This window comes from Myxocyprinus asiaticus, chromosome 48, assembly GCF_019703515.2.
Source record: "Myxocyprinus asiaticus isolate MX2 ecotype Aquarium Trade chromosome 48, UBuf_Myxa_2, whole genome shotgun sequence".
NCBI lineage: Eukaryota > Metazoa > Chordata > Actinopteri > Cypriniformes > Catostomidae > Myxocyprinus > Myxocyprinus asiaticus.
In genome coordinates this window covers 25,294,233-25,301,961 of record NC_059391.1, presented here as the reverse complement: position 1 = coordinate 25,301,961, position 7,729 = coordinate 25,294,233, and positions in this window count along the sequence as shown.

Here is a 7,729-nt window from a genome sequence, read left to right as displayed (position 1 = left end):
ATGCTGCTGATTGAGCTTAACTTGCATTGAACCCGGAATATTTCTTTAAAGTCAAATCAGAGTTCGACAGAAGGGAGTCCATATGTGATGCAGGATTTTAGCCCTTTTATGTCTTGAGCAGTGAGCATATCTCAGTTGATGCCCTTTGAGGTGCAATGTGCCTCTCAGAGGGAATTCAGCATAGACTGACCTAGATTTGACAGAGCCAGAGAAAGACAGAGAAAGAATATGGTGCTTTATGGTTTTGATGACTGAAATGCTGTCTGTTTTCTGGCTCGTAACTGCTCACACTGTTCTTTAAATCAGCAGGACTCAGATCTACAAAAATGACATTTTATAACACCAAGTTATGTTTAGAAATACTGGTGATTTTGTAGAAAAGCCATTTGAACCCCAGCCCCCATTACAAAATGTACTATGGAGGTATCATGGTACAGTGATAGTATCAGATAGTAATATCATGGTACTTTCACATATACCATGGAACTGTTTAATAATCATGGCGTTTACATATATACTCCAAGGTACTTAAAAAAAAACATCATATCACCATAGGACACATCCAGAAAATGTAATACCATAGTATTTTAATATACCTACATATCATGAAACTGTTCAATTACCATGGTGCTTCAAAAAATATAATGATATTACCATGGTACATTTTTGCAAATGCCCCAAAATGAATGCCCCGATCCCCTTTATTCCATAACACACACACACACACAAAAAAAAACTTTATAACACTATATTGAGCACAGTTGCTGATGTGTTATTGCTCTACTTCAGAAGGCATCAAAATTAGCTGCTTTTAATATTTGATGTAAAAACAAACAAACAAAAAACATTACCATAAAAACATTTCAAATTTTTTCCTCAAATCTCAAGTTTCTAAAGTTAAATTCTTAAACTAAAGCATCTGTTTGTAGGCAGGTGGTTAATATGTATCTGTGTTTTAATTGCTTACTTTTGGCCCATCTCAAGCTTTAACTCAGTAAGGACACTCAACAAAATTTACTATCGGCGTTTAGTGGTAATTAGCACTTTATATTCTCATGTCGTTGTGTTTCCTGTAGTACCAGTCCATTTTCTCCGCAAAACAGCTCCTCATTTTCCCTCATCTACCATTTCTCTGAGTAAAACAAGCCGTTTGTCTGAAAAACACACTGTACTAAAACCTTTTAGCATGTCTTCTGAAAACCAGTTAGCCTCTAAGGGTTGTCGAGTTCGTTTGTGTCCGTCTTCGCAAAGAAAAACTCAGCGTGTGGCATCTGCACAGCCTCTTAAAGGTTCTCAGACTGCAACTGAAAAATGACGGCTCCTGGTTTCTCATGGCTAAATACACTTTAATAAACGTCACTTCAGAGAGCAATGAGCTAGACAGCCTTTTCAGGGCCGCTGAAGTGTTTATCTCGGGAAACTGCGTTTCTGTTCAAGCACTTTTGAGGGCAGGAAACATTGGAATTGAAATATAAAGACCTAAAGCTTGTGTCCAAAACTAATTAAGACCTTGTACAGAGAGTATTTTGTCATGATCAAAGACCGTAGCTGTGCTTTTGACCAGAAAACACAATGAGATGTGTCATGGCTTCGGAGAATTGGTCTAATTTTGCTGTTTTTAAGTGGCATTATAATGGCTCTCTGAAATACCTGACTTGTGTCACCCACCCATTTAAATGAGGCCAAAGCCAATAGGAGTGTGGTCTTTAAGGAAAGCACCCATAGATCAACAGATTCCAATGGCTCGAACGGGGAATTTGTGAGTGCCTTCAGCACCAGATTTAAGTCCCAAATCGGCACCATAGCAGGGTGAGGGGGGTTCAAATGCCTTGCTCCCCTAAAGAACTTTATGACTAGATTATGTTTGCCTATCGATGAGCCAGCCTCCAGGGCATAGTATGCTGAGATAGTCGCTACATAAACCTTGAGCACTGACGAGGTAATGTCAGCATCCAGCCACTCTTGAAAGAATGTCAAAATCTCAGCTATGGGGCAATTCACTGGGTCTTTACCACGTGAAGAGCAACAATTTCAAAAATTTACCATTTAAGTGCATAGGGGCGTCTCATGGATGGTGCTCTAGCCTGTAAAATGGTGTTTATCACCAACTGAGCCAATTCTAGCTTCAGTTCAGGGGCCACACATGTAGGTTCAACAGCTCTGGCTGGGGATGCCAAATCATGCCTTGTGCTTGAGAAAGAAAGTCTCTCCTCTGCGGTATTTCCCATGGAGGACCGTCTAGTATTTCTATTATCTCCGGAAACCAGGACTGATTGGGCCATTTCGGCGCAATTAACAGAACTGTTTCCATGTCCTCTCAGTCTTTGCTGATGACAGAATGAAGGAGGTGCACTGGGGAAAACGCATACTTGCGTTTCGCCGGCCATTTTTGAGTCAGCGCATCCATGCACAGCAGGGCTTGGGACATGGAGTACCAAAGGTGTCTCTGCGGAGGCGAATAGGTAGACTTCCACTTTGCCGACTATTTCCCAAATCCTCATCACTGTCTGACGATGAAGTCTCCATTCCCCTGGATATGCTCCCTGGCATGACAACAGATCCACTCCAAAATTCAGACGGCCCAGGACATGTGTCGCACGCAATGAGAGAAGATGACACCCGCTCCATTGGAGGAGGCGTTGTGTCATGCTTATTAATTGTGCCGATTGGAGTCCGCCATGGCGATTTATGTACGCCACTACTGTTGTGTTGTCCGAAAGAATCAGAACGTGGTGATTAACAATGTTGGAATGAAAAGCTCTCAAAGCTAGAAAGACAGCCTATAGTTCTAGGTGGTTGATGTGCCACGCCCGTTTCGCACCTGTCCAGGTGTCAAAAGTCACGCGTCCATCACACACAGTGCCCCAACCTGTGTTGGATGCATCTGTGGTCACCACTTTTCTTCTGAAAATTTGACCCAGCATAACACCCTGTTGGTAGAAGGCCGGTGCTGTCCATGGTGCTAGAGCAGCCAGACAACTGTGAGTCACTACGATGCGCATGCGCCCGAGGCTCAAGGCGCGATGTGGAACGTGTCGCTTGAGCCAGTACTGGAGAGGTCTCATATGTAACAGACCTGACGGTATGATGGTGGATGCTGCCGCCATAAAACCCAGCATTCTCTGAAATTACTTCAGTGGCAATGTTTTCCCCAGTTTGAACACAATGAATGGTCTGTACACGCTCGTTCGTGAGGTACGTGCGCATGCTCACAGGGTCGAGACGAACTCCTGAAAAGGAGATTTGCTGGCTGGGGAAAAGTGTGCTGTTCGCCCAGTTGACATTCAGACCCAGATTTTTCAGATGGCAAAGCAGCAAGTTTCTGTGCTCGCTCTGTGTCTCTGTAGTGCCTCTGATTGGGCTATTAATAACCAATCGTCGAGGTAATTCAAAACACACACACCATTCACTTTCAATGGGGTGAACGCCACATTGATATATTTTGTGAACGTTCAGGGAGCCAGAGACAGACAGAAAGGAAGGACTTTGAATTGATACGCAGTTCCCTCAAACACGAATCTCAAAAACCGCCTGTGACGCAGTGCAATTGGTACATAAAAGTACATGTCCTTCAGATCTATTGATGCAAACCAGTCCTGAGGACAGATGTGCAATAAGATCTGTTTCTGAGTTAACATTTTGAATGGCGGCTTCGTGAGCATGCGGTTCAAGTATCTTAAATCTAGAATGGGCCGAAGCCCGCCGTCTTCGGAATGAGAAAATAACGGCTGTAAACCCTGCTGTGTGTGTCGCAGTCTGGGACAGACTCTATCGCGTTTTTTGCGAGAATATCTGCGTGCAACACCGGCACATCCTGTGGTCGGACCACACATTGCAAAATGCCGGTGAAGCGGCATACAAAATAACCATACTCGATCGTTTGTAACACCCAGACTAACATGCCCATGAGGGCTCTCCATGCTTCCGCACAGCGGAACAGCAGGTTTATTGATTCACTCGCTAAAGGAGATAGAGTGCTGCTCACCATAGGCAAGCGGTTGAGCATAATGTGTGTGGTGTATGATACATGAAGAGGAAATGGCCCTTTTTCTGAGAATGTGTGTGTCCTGTGTTTGTACAATGGGCGCTTTTTTCTCTTTTGTGAGAACAGTCTTTGTTTGAGTAGCCTTTTTCCTCAGCGTGGTCCACTTTAGTGAGGACCGCAGCACCTCAGACCTGAATGCGTGAAGAGTAAGGCACACACCAGGTCTTTGTGAGCTCCACGTGGACCTCAGGGAAGAATGGTGTGCTACTCCGGACCACGGTCTGTTGATGATGGCCAGTTTGCAAAAGCCATTCATCCAGACCTGTCTTTTCTGGCTTCTCTGGAGGGGACCACTCAAGACAGAGCTATTCAACCACTCTCGTGAGGACGAGAAGAAGCTCCTTGTCCGTGGTGTGTGCACATTAGAAGGGTGGGCTGGGTGGGCCGGGCGGGATTTCCTTCCCATGGCAGTATTATGGCAGAGGTGAGCTGCAACCGCGTGTTCCACCAGGGGAAGCTATGAGTAGACTTTTTCCTCAGCGTGGTCCACTTTAGTGAGGATAGCAGCACCTCCGACCTGAATGCGTGAAGAGTAAGGCACACACCAGATCTTTGTGAGCTCTACGTGGACCTCAGGGAAGAATGGTGTACTCCTCTTGGTGCAGGCGCTGGGCACAGGTGACGAGTCATCCTGTTCACGTCTTGGTGAGAAGTTCCGTCCACTGTAAGTGTATATCGATGGCGATTCAGAAAGAGTTCTAAAACGGAGACAAAGTTCGCAGTCTTGAAGGAAGAAAACTCTGAAGAAATGGTGACTGAGCGCCCGCTTGCATCTTAAGATGGCGCCGAGTATGGCTGCTGTGTTGCGAGCTCCGACACAACATTGCAGTTTTTTGTTTGTTTTGTTTACAGTTCTTATGTTGTTTGTCTTGGATGTTGTCTGCCTTATTGTCTACGATAGACAAACACTTTTGGACATTGGTTCAGCAATTGCACACTGAAAACCGGACTTCCAATTCCTCAATGCTGACCCGCTGTTTACAAACACGCCAGCGGAGCCCTTTGTCTGGGCTGCCCGGCCGCGGAAACACAGAAGGAAAAGGGGAAACAGAGCCGGCATTCTCATCAGAGTAAGACGTCATGCAAATCGACCCCCGCTACCCAGTATTCTACTGGCAAATGTTCAATCTCTGCACAACAAGCTCTGCGAACTGAAAGCATGGATTTCTTTCCAATGAGAGACGAGGGACTGCTGCATTATCTGCCTTACAGAAATTTGGATGTTTGCTGAGATGGCTAGAAATCCCTCCCCCGCCCACCATTTGGCATATCAGACCGCTCTTCCGTTCTCCTTCTGCCCGCTTACAGGCAGAAACTGAAACAGGAAGCACCCACCCTCAGAATGATCCAGTGCTGGTCGGACCAATCAGATTCTACACTACATGACTTGATCACGCGGACTGGGAGATGTTTCGGTCCGCCTCTGAAGACGACATCGAGGTTTACGCTGATAGCGTAACGTGTTTCATCAGAAAGTGTGTAGAGGCCGTTGTTCTGACCAAAACAATACGGATTTACCCCAACCAGAATCCATGGATTAATAGCGATGTTCGTGCGGCACTTAATGTGCGGACCTCCGCTTTTAATTCCGGGAACGCAGAGGAGCATAAACAAGCCAGTTATGCCCTCCGCAAAACTATCAGAGCAGCAAAACGCCAGTACAGGGACAAGATTGAAGGACAGTTCAACACCACTGACTCTAGAAACATGTGGCAGGGAATTAATATCATCACAGACTTCAAAGGGAATAAAAACTCCACCGTGAACACTGCTGCCTCTCTCCCGGATGAGCGTAATAATTTTTATGCTCGCTTCGAGGGAAATAACACCGCCCTTGCGGAGAGAGCTCTCGCGGCTGAAGCTACAGAAGTTAGTTCACTCTCCGTCTCTGTAGCGGATGTAACCCGATCCTTCCGACAGGTGAATATCCATAAAGCCGTGGGTCCAGACGGCATTCCAGACTGCGTCATCAGAGCATGCGTGAATCAACTGGCTGGTGTTTTTATGGACATTTTCAACCTTTCCCTCTCCTTGTCTGTAGTCCCCACATGCTTCAAAACATCCACCATTGTGCCTGTACCAAAGTAATCCAAAATCACTTGCTTAAATGACTGGCATCCTGTTGCTCTGACCCCCATCATCAGCCAGTGCTTTGAGAGGCTAATCAGAGATTACATCTGCTCTGTGCTGCCTACCTCACTGGACCCAATGCAGTTTGCTTACCGCAACAACCGCTCCATTGATGATGCCATTGCATCTACACTACACACTGCTCTCTCCCACCTGAAAAAAGGAACACATATGTGAGAATGCTGTTTGTAGACTACAGCTCAGCATTCAACACCATAGTGGCCTCCAAGCTAGATGAGAAACTCTGGGCTCTGGGCTTAAACAGCTCGCTGTGCAGCTGGATCCTGGACTTCCTGTCAAGCAGACGCCAGGTGGTTAGAATGGGCAGCAACATCTCCTCATCACGGACCCTCAACATTGGAGCCCCGCAGGGCTGTGTCCTCAGCCCACTCTTGTATTCCTTGTACACATATGACTGTGTGGAAACACACAGCTCCAATGCCATCATTAAGTTTGCTGATGATATGACGGTGGTAGGTCTGATCACTGACAATAATGAAACAGCCTACAGAGAGGAGGTGCACACTCTGACAAGCTTGTGTCAGGAGCACAACCTCTCCCTCAATGTCAGCAAGACCAAGGAGCTTGTGGTGGACTTCAGGAGAAAAGACAGAGAACACAGCCCCATCACCATCAATGGAGCACCAGTGGAGAGTGTCAGCAGTTTCAAGTTCCTCTGTGTCCACATCACAGAGGAACTCACATGGTCCGTCCACACTGAGGCCATTGTGAAGAAGGCTCATCAGCGCCTCTTCTTCCTGAGACAGCTGAGGAAATTTGGAATGAACCACCACATCCTCACATGGTTCTACACCAGCACTGTAGAAAGCATCCTGACTGGCTGCATCACTGCCTGGTACAGCAACAGCACTGCCCTCAACCGCAAAGCCCTGCAAAGTGTGGTGTGAACTGCCAGACACATCACTGGAGGTGAGCTTCCCTCCCTCCAGGACATATACATTTGTGCTCAAAAGTATGCATACCCTGGCAGAAACTGTGAAATTTTGGCATTGATTTTGAAAATATGACTGATCAAGCAAAAAACTGTCTTTTATTTAAGGATAGTGTTCATATGAAGCCATTTATTATCACATAGTTGTTTGGCTCCTTTTTAAATCATAATGGAAACAGAAATCACCCAAATGGCCTTGAACAAAAGTTTACATACCTTTGAATGTTTGGCCTTGTTACAGACACACAAGGTGACACACACACAGGTTTAAATGGCAATTAAAGGTTAATTTCCCACACCTGTGGCTTTTTAAATTGCAATTAGTGTCTGTGTATAAATAGTCAATGAGTTTGTTAGCTCTCACGTGGATGCACTGAGCATTCTAGATACTGAGCCATGGGGAGCAGAAAAGAACTGTCAAAAGACCTGTGTAACAAGGTAATGGAAATTTATAAAGATGGAAAAGGATATAAAAAGATATCCAAAGCCTTGAAAATACCAGTCAGTACTGTTCAATCACTTATTAAGAAGTGGAAAATTCAGGGATCTCTTGATACCAAGCCAAGGTCAGGTAGACCAAGAAAGATTTCAGCCACAACTGC